Here is a 9,121-nt window from a genome sequence, read left to right on the forward strand (position 1 = left end):
AACTCCCTTCATCTCTATATTCGCTAAGAACTTCTCTCAGAACAAGTTGGTTCTCTCCAAAAATCTTCATCATCTAGGTGGTCCTTAGATTTTGGTAAGTAATTTTGATAACTCCTAGTATTTTTACACATTATTTTGCTAATTTCATATTATTTACACACAAAATCGTGTGTTGATATCCTTAGGGTAATATAAGCTTCAAGGAGTTCACCATGCATATACTAGTATTTTAGGCTCGAAATCTTCTTCCCAACACTCCAAATCAACCAAAAAAACCACTTAAGGTGAGTTCATACCCCCACGTTTTAAAGTTTTTTCATGTTTAAGGGGGGGGGGGGGGGGGGAATACAATTAAAACTTTGTTTATCCCACAAACAGTTTCATGTTTACATCTTTATATTAAAGGTAAAATATTATTTTCATAAGTCATGGTTTATACTTGTTTTCGGCATAAATATTTGTGACATACATGTTGTTAGAAATAAACATAATCTATGATATAAAACCATAAGAAAATTTATGATTATAAAACTACATGGTTTTTGGAATCTTTTACTAAAAGATAGATTTTCTAGCAAAAGTGGTTACATTATAGTCACTTACTAATTTAGTGGGTTTTAACCCAAAAATATTATGATCTGATTTCATATTTTCGTACTAGGAAAAAATACACTTTCATATTTATATAAAATATTATATATATAGTTCCAAAGATATAATTACTTCGTTTTACAAGAAAAAGGAGTTTGTAGTTCACGTAAATCAGTTAATGCTCTTGTGAGACATTCTCTTCATTGTACCTACCTAACATACACCTCAAGTCCTGTATTATAACCGGAGTCTCCTGGAGGGAGAGCGAGATTGTTGTGTATGGATCTATATGGGATTGACAACCCCACACCTCAGTTGTTCGCTATAGTTAGACCGTCAAGTATAGGGTGACAAAAGTCTACCAATTCTGACGCCTGAAGAACGTCGTTCGGACATATCAGTCATATCAATCATGGTTATAAGAAGTCACATAGGGATTAACATACTATCTCGGTTTACGGAGAGCTTACACATCATTAGTTTTTCTAAAAAGATATAACTACATACTATTGTTCAGTACAACTCTCATACATTTTTGGTCTTAGGGTTTAAGACTACAATTTTCATACGTCATAAAATATTGGATTTTCTGGGAACATGCATTTTACAATTATAATGAAAGAATACAAAGGAAATACATACATCTACAGTTCGTACATAAGAAAATATTGGATTTTTTGGAAAGATACATTATCATTTTACAAGGAAGAGATACAATGGAAATACATACATTTTTGGTCTTGGGTATAAGACTTACAACTTGTTTTTAAAAGAAAATATCGGATTTTCTAGAAGTATACAAAAATCAGTTTCTCGAAAACGTTACAAATCCTTTTCATACAAAATGTTTATGAACTCGCTAACGTAATCATTGACACTTTTCAAAATCACTTGTATTCTCAAGAAAACCAGTAGACAGGTATTCAACCCTTCTCGAGGGCCGACGTCGTCGTTTCATGATTGTTACTTTTCAGTTATTTGCATTTAACTTTTGAACAAATAAAGTGTTGTAAAAGATATAAACTTGTATTACCAATGTATGAATGTTTGGGTTGCTATGTTTCATTACTATTCAATTGTTATCATATTGTATGTGAAGTTACTCCATCCGCCCCCAAACTTTTCCGCCGTTCTGGTTTGAGGGTGTGACATGATTGTTTGAAGATGTAATGAATTTGGGTAAAAACCTTCTCTACGGAGCGAATAATTGGTTTCCACGGTGTGGTAATTGCCACATAGTGGATGTTGGGCAGGCTCAAGCCCATGAATTTTTAGGGTTTTCAATGTATTTAAAGGTAAAGATTCATGTTTTAGGGCATTTTCTCATCCTCCATCACATCTAGAATTCGTTGAGAACAACCCTAGTCGCCCTCTTCAAGGTTTAAGCTTCTCCACTCTCCTTAAAACCTCTTTTGGGTGATTTTGGTGATGATTTGATGAAACTTAAAGATCAAGATAGTTCTTTTGTTTGCAAGAAATGTTGCTTCAATTTTGGATCTATCAAAGTCACTCCATTTCTGGACTATTGTGAGTAACTGAGTATAAAGCTCATATCTTGCTCCTTAGTTCTTTAGATCTCGTCATTTGTGGTTTTTTTTGGCACTTTTAGTCCATTTTATGGGTGATTTTGGAGTTGCCTGAACTCCAACATATTTTGATCAGTTTGTAATACTTCTTGGATCTCATGGACTAGGAAAGTTATTGTAACGACCCAAAAATTCTAATAAATTTTTCGCTTTTAATTACTAAAACATAAATGCATAAACCATGAAATTCTCACATAATTGTTTTAAAATCAACAATTCATTACAACTTATTCAAAAAATCAGAGTGTCCCCAGTTCCTAATTGTGAAATAGAGAGTTAGAGTGCACGCCACACCATCACGCCTTGCCCTTTCCCTTGGGCTCAGATGTACCTGAAATAAATTGTAACGCCCGTAGATCCGGGCTAGTCAATTTAGATATAATAGGGGTCGAAAATGACTTTTTGATAAAATATTATTTAGAATAAGTAATCTTAACCAAGTTGTAGAATATGTCTCAAGGGTTTCATACATATAAAGAGCGCCGAAATCCGAGTTATAATGAATAATGAAGAAGTTATGACCCGTCGAAGTTTAGCGACGGAACCGGCACGACACCGCGAAGACGTAAATAGTGAATTTATGATAGAGTGAATTTTCACCTTAGTAATCTAAATCAAAGTCGTAGAATATGTTAACCTGATAACGTCCATAAAAAGAACGCCCAAATCTGACTTCTTATGAGGAAGTTATGATTTTTCGAAGTTTCGGCTTAACGGTGTACAACCCGAAGTTCGAGTATTAGATCGAGTGGTTTTTAGCCGACACAACCTAAACGATCTCGTTATTAGTATCGTAACGATAAAAAGACAAACGAAAATGGACATCGGATGAAGAAGTTATGAGATTTTAACGGACCAATCCTGTTTCGGCCTGTTAAAAATATAACTTTAAAAATAAAGTCAAAATTAGCCGACGGAGTCTAAATGAAAGTTGTAGAGTACGTCTACAACTACGTGTGGATATAAAGAACGTCAAAAATGGAGTTCCCTATTATTTGCTATTTTGTTTTTTAGATAATTTTAGTAATTAGTTTAATTGTTGTTCCGTGAGTTCGATACCCTACTTACTAGATCTATACCACCAATTTAGAAGTAGGAATAAAACTAGTTGAATTCACACACATTAAAGTTTTTGGCACCGTTACCGGGGAACGGTTCTAAATTTAAATTTAAAACCGTTTTAGGAAGTTTGTTTAAAATTTTTGCTGTTTTTGCATCGAACTCGCCGAGTCCCTACGACCAGACTCGACGAGTCCATCGCTGAACATCTATTTCGTTTCTAGTTTTTTTTATTCCTTTTATTCCTTTTACTCATTTTTCTTGTTTTGTTTGTAGGCATTACATGATCAGAGGATCCAACACACCCCTAGTTCCTTCATTTGAAGACCCATAATCCTCTTTAAGGAAAAACAAAGGCAAGGAGGTTGAAAGTTCTAATACACCGACGAATTCACCCTTCAAGAGCTTGAAAACGGTTTTTGGGAAGAAAAAGAACAAGAAGGCAGGAGAGACCAGCAGTGAAAAGAGCAAGGAAAGCAAGTTAGAGAATATTGAAGACAATCCAAAAGAGGCCGAATTTGAATATGACTCCAAATCCGAAACCGAGGAAGAAAGCAAATTTGAAGGCGAACTAGCTAACCCCATGGCTAACATCGATGAAGTTCCCATGGGAGAATGGAAGAAGTGAATACATGACGATACCGGCCTGGGACTTATGCCACCCGTAATTCCCGCAACTGCCACCTTTGAGCTTAAAGGTCACATACATTCCCAACTAAAGGAGATTCCCTTCTACGGAAAAGATCACGAAGATGCTTATAAACACTTGGATGAGGTCAACGATGTAGCTGATTATTTTAATGTTCCAAATGTGTCTCGCGAGACCCAACTGCTTCGTATGCTTCTAGTTACATTCAAAGGTGCTGCAAGGGATTGGCTCAAATCATTACCTCCAGGATCTATCACTACATGGGCTAAAATGAAAGTAAGAGTTCATTGATCAATTCTGTCCCCCTTCAAAGATAGCCAAATCAAAGAAAGTCATTGCCAACTTTGAACAACAAGCTGGAGAATCCTTATACGAGGCTTGGGAAAGATACAAGGGCTTACTAAGGAATTGCACACATTACGATCTTAATAGCCAACAAGAAGTATCTATCTTTTATGATGGGGTAAATGTGACTACAAGGCAACTTCTCGACTCATAAGGACCGCTCAAAAAGAAGCCACCCCCGGTGATCAAGGAATTAATAGAGGAATTCTCTAAACACTATAGAGAATATCATAACCCACGAAATGAAGTAAGTAGGGGGTGGTGAACACTATTAATGATAGCATGGCGGCAATGGTGGCTAAACTAGATAGTTTAGATCGGAGGATGACTAAGATGGATCAAACAATCCATGCTACTCGGGTTGGATGTGAGAATTGTAACGAAGCTCATCTCACTAAAGATTGTGATTTGGATGAGAATGGAAACAAGAAAGCCCAAGTATTTTATTCAAGTGGCGATAGATTTGATGATAATTGGCGGAAATCGAAGAAGGAATGGCTCCCGTATGACGAGTACAAAAAGGCGAAGGAGGAGAAATACAAGAAAAAAGAACGGGGTTTCTATCAAAAGGAGGAGTCGATTATGGAAAAGGGAGCTGATTTGGAAGAGATGTTCATAAGGTTTGTAGCTGCATCCGAGAAGAGGCACAATGATACCGACATTGAATTGAAGGAGCAACGAGTGATGCTTAAAGATCATCAAGCTAGGATGAAAGATCAACAAAATTTGCTTAGGAATCAGCAATCCTCCATTCATAACATTGAAAAGCAGATAGGTCAGGTTGCGCAACAAATCAATCAAAGAACACTCGATGAACTTCCCAGCAATATCGAAAAAAATCAAAAAATTGTGCATCTAAAGGTGATAACCACTAATTCTGACAAAATTTTCACTCCTCTAACTGCTATTCAGAAGAAACCCAATAAGGAGAAAACAGAAGAGACAGATGAATGCAATTCGAGCAAACCCGACTCAACTCATCGATTCAGCATCATGGACTCGATGAGTCTGCGGTCTGATGAGAAAAATCGTTCTCTTTTGAAACCTTACAGGCCACCTTTGCCATTTCCAATCCAAGCCGTACCAGATGGGCATATTCAACAGTATAGAAGATTTATGGAGCAAGTGAAGACCATCCAAGTGAACATTCCATTTGTTGAAACGATACTTCAAACACCTAAATATGCAACTTTGCTTAAAAACCTCTTCAATACTAGACAAAATATGGAAGAAGTTGTTGAAGTATTGTTGAATGAACTACCAAAAAAGAGGGGTGATCTGGGAAGCATCTCCATACCTTGTCAATCTGGGAACATAATTTCTACTCATGCATTGACCGATTCGGGTGCAAGTATTAATCTAATGCCATATTCTTTCTTCAAGAAGCTAAATTTGTCGGAGCCAAAGCCGATTCGTATGAAGATCCATCTAGCCGATAAGACAATAATACATCCAAAATGAGTGTGCGAGGATCTTCTCATCAAAGTCGATAAATTTGTGTTTCCCGTGGACTTTGTAGTGCTTGACATGGAAGAAGACCCTAAAGTTCCAATCATTCTTGGGAGGCCATTTTTGAATACCGCTTGTGCAGTAGTCGATGTGTGTGAGTCTACACTAACACTAAGGGTAGGAAATGATTCAGTGGTGTTTAAAGCGGAACAAGAGAAAAAGAATGAAGGGGTGAAAATGGAGAAGTTTCCTTAGTGGATTTGGATGATGAAGTGTTAGAAAGAGAGCTTGCGCTTTTACAAGACGAACATCCGAACAAATTTCTATTACCTTTTGAAGGAAATTTCGATGTTGGAGAAGATTTAAAGGAGATAGAAAGGTTGCTAGAGGAAGCTGATTTGAAAGAAACAACAAAAATTGTGGAAACCTCACCGAATCGCCGAGTAGCATCGACTAACTCGACGAGTCCAATCGAGAAACTTGAAAATCATGAAGATCTTGTCTTGCTGCTTACAAGTTCCCTTTCTGGCTTTGACGTGCACACTTTACCCTATCCTTTGGAAAGTCCAATAGAAGAGGCTAAATTTGTTGAAAATTTTAACTTCCAACACACACAATTGGCTTACCTTGACACGATGATGAAAGAAGAAGCAATTCAACTTGACAAGAGGGTAAGTTTGGGAGAAAAGGTGAGTTCAAGGTCTTGGAATGATGAAGTGAATAACTCATCCATTGAGTCACTCATGACTAATGAAGAGATCGAGTCACATACACTCAAAAGAACCAAACATCGAGCCCGAGTTTCTACTAATTGTGAAGTGTTTACATTTGAATCATTTGATTCTTTAAAAGGTGACAAAAGTAAGGAAGACTCCTTCATATCAAGTGATGATGAAGTGGCGAAGGTATGGGAAATCAAGATTGACAAAGAAGGAGTATAAAAGATGGGTCCAAAGAACGGGGTGAAGAGGAAGAAGGTTGGGAAACGGATCAGTTATGCTATAGAAGAAGATGCTACAAGGAAAAGGAAAGAGGAATTGCGTCGGGCATATAAAAGAAAGATACATGCTTACAAGACAAGGTTTAAACAGCAAAATATTAAGCGTAAATTCCCGATGGAGGACAACGAAGAAACATAGAGCGGGTAGGAGTCCATCTAACGACTCCTCAAAAAGAAGCACTTAACAGGAGGCAACCCGTTACTAGAGTTTGCTTTCTTTTACTTTTTTTTCTTTAGTTTTATTTTATTTTTGTTTTTAGGATTTATCGATTTTTATCTTCGTAATTGTCCACAATGACTACTTGAGGGCAAGCATGGTCTGAGTGTGGGGTGGATTGGATATATTTTAAAGCCGAAATAAAGGTTATATCAAATTTATAAAAATATATCAATTTTTCAAAACTAACGAGTGACTCGGCAAGTTGGGTAACTTACTCGACGACTTAACTCGAAAGTCGGAATCGCAAAATCGCAACCAGACTCGTCGAGTAGGACCCTGACTCGACGAGTTGGTTTATTTTTACTTAAAAAAAATTGTATCTGTTAAATTAGGGATTTTTACCCTAATTGGTAACCATTCCACACTCATCCAGCCGACACTCAACGTGCGCCTCCTTCTTTCTCCCTTTCGTTCTCTCCATTTCTCTATCAAGCAAGAAAGGTACTCAATTTCTTCTTTATTTCTGTAAAAGCTTTGATTTTTAGGAGATTGGAAGTGTTAATTGGTAAGAAAACCCATTTTTGAAGTCTTAGAATTTATAGGGTTTCGATTTTGACCCAATTAGAAGGTTATGGGTGAAATTTCTTATCCTACTATGCTCTAAATACATCCTTGGACAAACCCTTGCAATACATTTTGATTTTTATGAATGGAATTTGACATAATCGACAGACTCGCGCAGTTCGTATGACTCGTTGAGTCGGTCTATGGACTCGGCGAGTCATGTCTGATGCAATTCGGTTTTTATTTCTAATTGTTCTGTTCGTTTCTGGTTGTTTGTGTTACTTATTTTCGCAGGAGCATGTTTTCACGGGGGTCAGAGCTCAAGAGGAAGCCTAGGGGATTTTCCTTTGTTGAATTTTCCAACAATCGAGTCTAAATCTACGATGACAAAGTGGAAGAAGAAGCTTGCAATAATCCGGAAAAAGGGATTTTGTGTCTCCAATGCGATTGATTGGGAATGGCTGGGGAGAGTTCGTTATGAAGAGGAGTTGGCTCCTTATTTAGTCAAGACATTTGTGCATAATGGGGAGTCCATCACGTGTGATGGGTGGAGTCATATCTTTCGTATCCAAGAGCCGATCTATCAAGAGTTGTGCTTGGAATTTTTCTCCACAATACATTTTCGGGGTGGGGACGATTACTATAACCTCGAGAATATTACTTTTTGTCTTAGCGGAGAGGTTCATCATTGTTCCATGGTGGAATTAGCTTGGAGGTTGGGAATTTATGACCTACAATTGATCTACACGGATGCATTTCGTACTTTCTTGGAGCGTTGCCACAAAGTATTCTCGGATAGTGTCAGAAGCACAAGTTGGTGGAACACTATTTCCAACAACGTCTACATTCCCAAATCGGCTCAAGAAGGGAGCATGCGATCACCTACGCATCGTCTTATTCACCGTCTTATTTCAAACACCATTAATCAAAGAAAAGATGATGACAAGGTTTCTAACCTTGATGTGTTTATCTTTGGAGCATCATTACACCCAACACCTTTTGCAACATTCCATGGTGTGTGGCTTCATACTTAGTTGGAGGGGCGGTCAAGGACCGCAAAACTTCAAAAATTAATGGTGGCATGTTTGTGAAACGTTTAGCCCACTCTTATGGGTTGATGATTCGTGGCGCTTGGAACTTAATGACAGTGGTTCCGACCCCTCCCTTTAATCCTATTCTTTTTCGAAGGGCTAGAATTATTGAGGACTATAGAGGGGGAGATTATTCTATTCCCGATGATGATGTTGTGATAGGACCCGAGGTGCCGGGTAAGAGAGTTAGGCAAAGACGAGGGCAAGCACCTCCCGATCCACCGGTTATTCCGATGGAGGATGAAATACCCCCGAAATGGTTTAATGTTGAAGGAAGACAATATCAAGATGATTTGGGAAGGGACGTGAATTTTGCCAATCGGTCCTTTATCCAAATGTTCAACCACTTCAACATCCAACATGTGGATGGGGGCCAATATCCTTACATACCGACTTGGGAGGAGAGAATGAGCGCAAGGCAAGGCGGAGCCTGTGGGAGCGGGGCAATGCATGAAGATAATAATGAGGAAGAAGATGAAGATTGATTTGTTTTTATTTTTGTGTTGAACAATTTGTTTTGTTTTTCTTTGTTTATTTGTTTGTTTGATCATCTAGTAATTAGGATTTTAATTTCTCATGGTTTGTTTAGTGTCTTTTCAGAATTTGAAAATGGGTTGCCTACAAAGA

General features: G+C 37.7%; 1 non-coding gene across 1 annotated transcript; it reads right to left on the reverse strand.

Annotated features, from left to right (window-relative positions):
• Positions 1–4,204: 4,204 nt before the first annotated feature.
• LOC144999219 (small nucleolar RNA R71) lies at positions 4,205–4,311 on the reverse strand. The gene has a single exon (XR_013660737.1). It is a non-coding gene; the product is annotated as a small nucleolar RNA R71 (small nucleolar RNA).
• Positions 4,312–9,121: the final 4,810 nt, after the last annotated feature.

This window comes from Lactuca saligna, chromosome 5 (genome assembly GCF_052625555.1).
Source record: "Lactuca saligna cultivar CGN05327 chromosome 5, ASM5262555v1, whole genome shotgun sequence".
NCBI lineage: Eukaryota > Viridiplantae > Streptophyta > Magnoliopsida > Asterales > Asteraceae > Lactuca > Lactuca saligna.